We start from the raw sequence: 6,387 nt of genomic DNA on the forward strand, positions 1-6,387 counted from the left end.
AGAAATCCACCTGCCTCTGCCTCCCAAGTGCTGGGATTAAAGGCGTGCGCCACCACCGCCCGGCTGGACTGGGTTCTCTTCTATATTAATTAATAATCAAGACAATGCCCACCACCACCACCACCCTCACCCCCAGATGTTCCAACAGGCCAATCTGATTTGAGCAGGCCCTCAATTGAGGATGCTTTCTCAGGTGACTCTTGGATGTATCAAATAGAGTTAGAGCTAACTAGGGCAGCATGCAGGTAGAATGCACAGCACACTTCTACAATCATATTTAATACCTGCCACACTGCATGTGGCTTTTTTTTTTTTTTATAGATACAGAACAGCGGTCTATCACATCCTTACCCTTGTCCACATCCTCTTGGCTGATTGGTCCCCTTCTCCTCATTTCCTGGTGTGGCTTTTCTCTGCGCTCACTATGGGAAGGTTTGGGGGTGGAGGCACCTTCCTGTGTTGTATGGCAGATTCCTAGCTCTGCTCCCACAGGGGACCATCTCAAGGCCACCTCATCAATGCTACTGTATGGCTCATTTATATAACTCAGGGGCCAGGAAACATTGCTTCTCCTTGTGCTGTAATTTCCTAGTTTCTTCCTCCTGGAAAAGACCTCAGTCCCCTTAACCACTGCACTAGAAATGATGGTTTAGTGTGACTTTTTTGGCAAGTCTCATTTAAAACATATCACACTGACTGATTGTCACATGGACTGTGACACCCAGGGTGCACAGGGAAAAACCGTTAGAACCCACATTTTTCTTTCTTTTTCTTTCTTTTCTTTTTATGTGTATGAGTACACTGTAGCTGTACAGATGGCCGTGAGCCATCATGTGGCTGTTGGGAATTGAACTCAGGACGGCCCCACTCGCTCCGGCGTAATACACTGTAGCTGTCTTAAGACGCACCAGAAGAGGGTGTCAGATCTCACCATGGGTGGTTGTGAGCCACCATGTGGTTGCTGGAATCCAAACTCAGGACCTTTGGAAGAGCAGTCAGTGCTCTTACCCGCTGAGCCATCTCGCCAGCCCCAGAACCCACATTTGTTGTTGTTGTTGTTGTTGTTTTTCGAGACAGGGTTTCTCTGTTGTAGCCCTGGCTGTCCTGGAACTCACTCTGTGAAGCAGACTAGCCTCGAACTCAGAAATCCACCTGCCTCTGCCTCCCAAGTGCTGGGATTAAAGGCGTGCACCACCACCGCCCTGCTAGAACCCATATCTTAAAGATCCATCAAAAGGACCATCAGAATAAACCCCAGAGACAGACATTTGAGCCTTTGTGGTAGGCAAAGGTCCTGGCTCCTAGGCGCCCACTTTCTTTTATATGTAAAGGTTTATTGGAAGCAGGTCCAAGATTACAATGTAGAAGTGGGGTACTGTTATCCAGGTGCGCAATTTTGACATTTTATTCACTACACATCTATGTATTACTTTTGATTTTTTTTTAACTGCCCTTCTCTGTCTTGACAGCTGAGTTTTCTGTACATCTTCATGCATGGTGAACAGTTTACTGTGCAATGGGTCCTCGTCCCCCCTCTAATGATGTTAGACTTGGGGCATTCACCCTTGTAGTGACATTTTTTGAGAATCCTGGGATTTTGATTTCTTTAAAACCAAACGCAGAGATAGTTTAAGCATGTGCTTTCATTTGAAGCCCAGGTGTGGGGATGCGGGACTGCTGTGGACTGCCCTCAGCAGCTGACTGTGATTTGCCTCGAGCTCTAGCAGAGGCGCGGTTTTGCCAGCTGCAGAAAGTTCCTGTGATTGGGTGACGTTTGGAATTTTTGGCAACTTTTCAGAGGTATAGAAGTTCAAGGGTTGCGTGGGGGGGAGGGAGGGAGAGAGAGAGAGGCTTTTGGTCGGCTAGGGGGCTTAGTTGCGGTTCATTAGTAGCCATGGTCAAAGAAGAAACAAAAGGAAAGAAATTAGATTCAGATATCTCTTTTCCCTTTCCCTCTTTTTTTTTTCCTCCTCCCCTCTATCCTTGTTTTTCTCCTATCTAGCTTTAGGGGGTAAAACGGAGCAGGAGAATAAAGGGGAAAAGGAAAAAGAATAACAAAGTAGCAAAGGCCAGCTACAACCTTTAAAGCTCTCCGCACATCAGTCATAAGATGTCGCTGCTCATAAGATGTCGCTGCTGCCGCCCTAGCCTTACATTGGACAGGAAACAACAGGAACTCTTTCTATGGGCACTGTATTCCCATAGCCCCAGGAAGCTGTCACGCTGTCCTTGTTTAGAAACCCAAGGGGTCCTTCAACCTGCCCACCTGCTAATGTCAGGAGGAACACTTGGGTTTATCTCCCTCTTAAGTACCAAGCCCTGTCACCAGCCTAACCTCCCATTGTAAGTGGGATCTGAAGGTATCCGCTTGATTACTAAGCTCTCTGGTGCCTGCTCCGCACTGTCATGTAGGGTAAGTGCCTGGCTGCCTTTACCCTAGTCCCTGCCCTGCTTGGTGAAGGAGGGGCCCGGGCTGAGCCTCTGAGTGGGGGGACTGGTCAGTAAACCCCAAGCATGGTGGGAAGCTCCTTAAGAGTCCCACGGCAGAGGTGTCGTCATCTCAGTGTCAAGAAACCAGATTAAAAAGGTCTTCGAGACTTAGAGAACACGGTCACAGAGGGCAGAGGCGGCCATCCCTGGGTCTGCTATGGAGAATGGACAGGGACTGATGGAGAAGTCACGGGCCAGGGTCAACATCACAGAGCCCTCCAGGCTGGCAGGATGGGTTCAGGTTCTGCCTCCTCACCCACAACTGGGAGGTCAGGTTTGGTAGATTTTGGAGATGAAGTACCCCCATCCCCACCCTGAGCTCTCTCTGACACGTAAAGTCCATGTTTATATTATACAAATAAAATGCAAACTCCATTCCAGAGGGGCTCTCTGTAACGGTCTGCAGGATCCTAATTTCTCGGTCAGAGCTTGGCTATGCTAACCTTGATTGTGTTAATCTCGCACTGGTCATCAGCACTGGCCACCTCCCTGTCTGAAGCTTATAAAAGACAACTGGATCTTGCCACTTTCTGGTCCTTAGTCTAGCGACGGGGTCACCGTCTTTCTGAGGCAGCCAACCCCTTCTCTGTGAGGCAGGTGCATCCTTTGCTTCCCGAAGATGCAGCAGGCCTGGTCTTGCATCTCTTTTGGCTTACAGAACCCATCCACCTATGTCTGCCTGGCCTTCCTTCACCATGGGAACTCTGGACACTACTCTTCTTCCTCAGGGGCCTTGGAGTAGGATGGTGTCGACGTAGCTGAAAGCAATCCGGCAGCATCTCAGGAGCTGTGGAGTTCACAGTTAGCATCTTCCAGGCTTTTAGTGGAGCCAGCTGTGAGCCCACCAGGACCGAATCAGAACCTCAAATAAAACTCACACAGCCCTACACCGCCCCCTGCTGGCAGCCTGGAGTAGCGGCTGCTCCTCATCTTGCATTCTCTGACCTAGTCTAGTATCTAGCTTTCTGTTTCCCCGACAGCATATCCAACCCCGAGCCAGCCATTCCCCCTGAGTGACCCTGGCCCGGGTGGTGTCTTACAGTTCTTTCTGACACTGTCAATGGAGCCAGTGCTGAGACCTTCCCAGCTGTGACTGGCAAATTCAGCGTCACCCTGCAGCATCCTGTAATCTCCAGTGGGAGACGTGGGACTCACGTAACCCCCATTGTCTTAGGGGTTTACTGCTGTGAATTGGACACCCTGACCAAGGCAACTCTCATAAGAACAACATGTAGTTGAGGCTGGCTTACAGGTTCAGAGGGTCAGTCCATTATCATCAAGGCAGGAACGTGGCAGCATCCAGGCAGGCATGGTGCAGGAGGAGCTGAGAGTTCTACATCTTCATCTGAAGGCTGCTAGCAGAATACTGGCTTCCGGGCAGCTAGGGTGAGGGTCTTTCTTAAAGCCCATGCCCACAGTGACACACCTACTCCATCAAAGCCACGCCCAATCCAACAAAGCCACGCCCAATCTAACAAAGCCATGCCCAATCCAACAAGGTCACACCTCCTTTTAGTGCCACTCCCTGGGCCAAGCGTAAACAAACCATCACACCCATTTTTGTGCTGTTCCTTGTCTAAGGCTTGGGGTGGACATAGTCTAAATTGCTCTGTGGGTGTTCAGAAACTCCGGGTGCATCTCTCAGTGTCATATGAAGGTGGGGATAAGGCTGGCTTTGAGTAGATACAAGGTCAGAGGTGGAAGGAGTGTGTGATATGTCAGGTTCCACCCATAGACTCCTCCCTCTGCCTGGGACTGTCCAGGGTCCTGTCTGCTCAGGGGGGTTCAAATCTGTTGTCATGATTTGAACCCAGGTCCTGTGGTGTGTTGTATCTTGACCTAGGTTATGTCCTGGTTTGCCTCTCCGTGGCTACAATAAACACCATGACCAAAACCAAAACAAGTCAGGAGCAAGGGAAGGTTGATGTGGTTTATATACTACAATCCATCACTGAGGGAACTCAAGATAGAAACCTAGACACAGGAACAGAGGCCATGGAGAAACACTGCTTACTGGCTTGCCCTGTCCCCCAAGTTTGCTTAGCAGGCTCTCTTATACAACCCAGAACCATTTGCCTAGGGGTGACAGTGGGCTGCCCCTCCCCCCCATCAATCAGTAATCAATAAAGCACCTTTCTGATTTGCCCACAGGCCAACCTGAGGGAGGCACTTTTTTAAAAAAAATTAATTTATTTTATGTATATTATGTATATTTTATATCTGAGTACACTGCAGCTGACTTCAGACACACCAGAAGAGGACATCGGATCCCTGTTGTACGTCTAACCTTCTTCCTGGCACAGAGATTACTAGATGGCTTTCTGTGCAGCTGTCCTTGTCCCCACTCGTCCAGCTGCTTCAGTCTTTCTAATCTGTGGCCCCCACCTCCCTAGCCCTACCCCTACCCCTAATCTGCCTCTCCTGTTCTCTTCTAGAGGACAGATCTGCTCCATACAGTGTACCATCAGTGACCACTAGAGGGCACCCTTGGGCACCCACAGGCATTTGTCACTGACCTTTCAGATGAATGTATCTCACCCAGCAAAGATAATGGCCCTTGGGTCTTCTAGGAAGAGAGACTGTGCTGTTGACACCCCAGAGACAGGTGAGCCCGTGTGATCCCTCTCTAACCCCCCACACTATTCAGAAAAATTTGGTGGGAGCTTTCAGCACTGCTGTGTGCACCTGGGGCAACGAGGAAGTGGAGATGGGGAGGGTCAACAGGTGTACCATGCTGGCTGCTCGAAGCAAGGATTGCTCCTGAAGAACCAAGTGCAGGCCCCAGCAGGTCTCCAGCCAGGGCCACCACATAGCTAGGGGCTCCCTGACTAGTCTCGGCATCTCTGCCTCTCCCTGTGGAGAGGGACCTCATAGTTTTCTGGAGCCCAGATCTCATGACTCAGTGAACATAAAATAGACAAGACCCCTAACTGGATAGAGTTCGCATCACTCCAAAGCGCAGGCACACAACACCCCGGGTGACTGATGATGCTGTTTGGTAGAGTGCTGACAGGCAGAGACCAGCAAGCATTGTTGCATTGAGAAGGGCCACACAGAAGAAGCTGTGGGGTCATGTCAAGATCTGCCGTTCTGTCTATGAAGCAGTGTTGGAAAGTATCATGTCAACTTGACCCAAGCTACGATCCTCCGAGAGGAGGGAACGCCTCCAGAGAATCAGGCTGTAGGCAAGCCCTTAAGGCGTTTTCTTAATTAGTGATTGACAGGGGAGGGCCCAGCTCATTGTGGCAGCTCCGTCCCTGGGCTGAAGATCCTGGGTTCTATAAGCAAGCGGGCTGAGCAAAGCACCGGGAGCAAGCTAGCAAGCAGCACCCCTCTAATGGCCTCCGCTTTAGCTCCTGCCTCCAGCCTCCTGTCCTGTTTGAGTCCCTGCCCTGACTTCTTTCAGTGATGAACGGTGATGTGGCAGTGTGAGCCAAGTAAAGCCCATCCTCCCCAAGTGGCTTTGGTCATGGTGTTTCACTGGGACAATGGTAACCCTGACTAAGACAGGAGTGGGCTCATGCCCTTTTCAAGATCTCAGGCTGGAAAGGCTACTCCCAAATGACATTACCCCTGAGCCATCCCTGGGGAACTGAAAGGCAGAGGTGGGGGGAGAGCCCTGACAGTGTTGTCACAACTCAGTTCTAGAGCCCCAGAGGGTGCCTGTGCCTCCCTGACACCTGACTCTTACAGAGCAGGGCACAGGCTCTTGGAGCTCTGCATTTGTGTCAAACAAGGGGGCTTGTGATGGTTTGTATATGCTTGGCCCAGGGAGTGGCACTATTAGAAGGTGTGGCCCTATTTTAAGTGTTCCTCCAAGGTATTTGTCACAGTAGCAGCTATAACAAGAGAACTAACATGGTCTCTAAAAAAAAAAAAGAGAGAGAGAAGGTGTGG

This window comes from Mastomys coucha, unplaced genomic scaffold, assembly GCF_008632895.1.
Source record: "Mastomys coucha isolate ucsf_1 unplaced genomic scaffold, UCSF_Mcou_1 pScaffold3, whole genome shotgun sequence".
Lineage (NCBI taxonomy): Eukaryota > Metazoa > Chordata > Mammalia > Rodentia > Muridae > Mastomys > Mastomys coucha.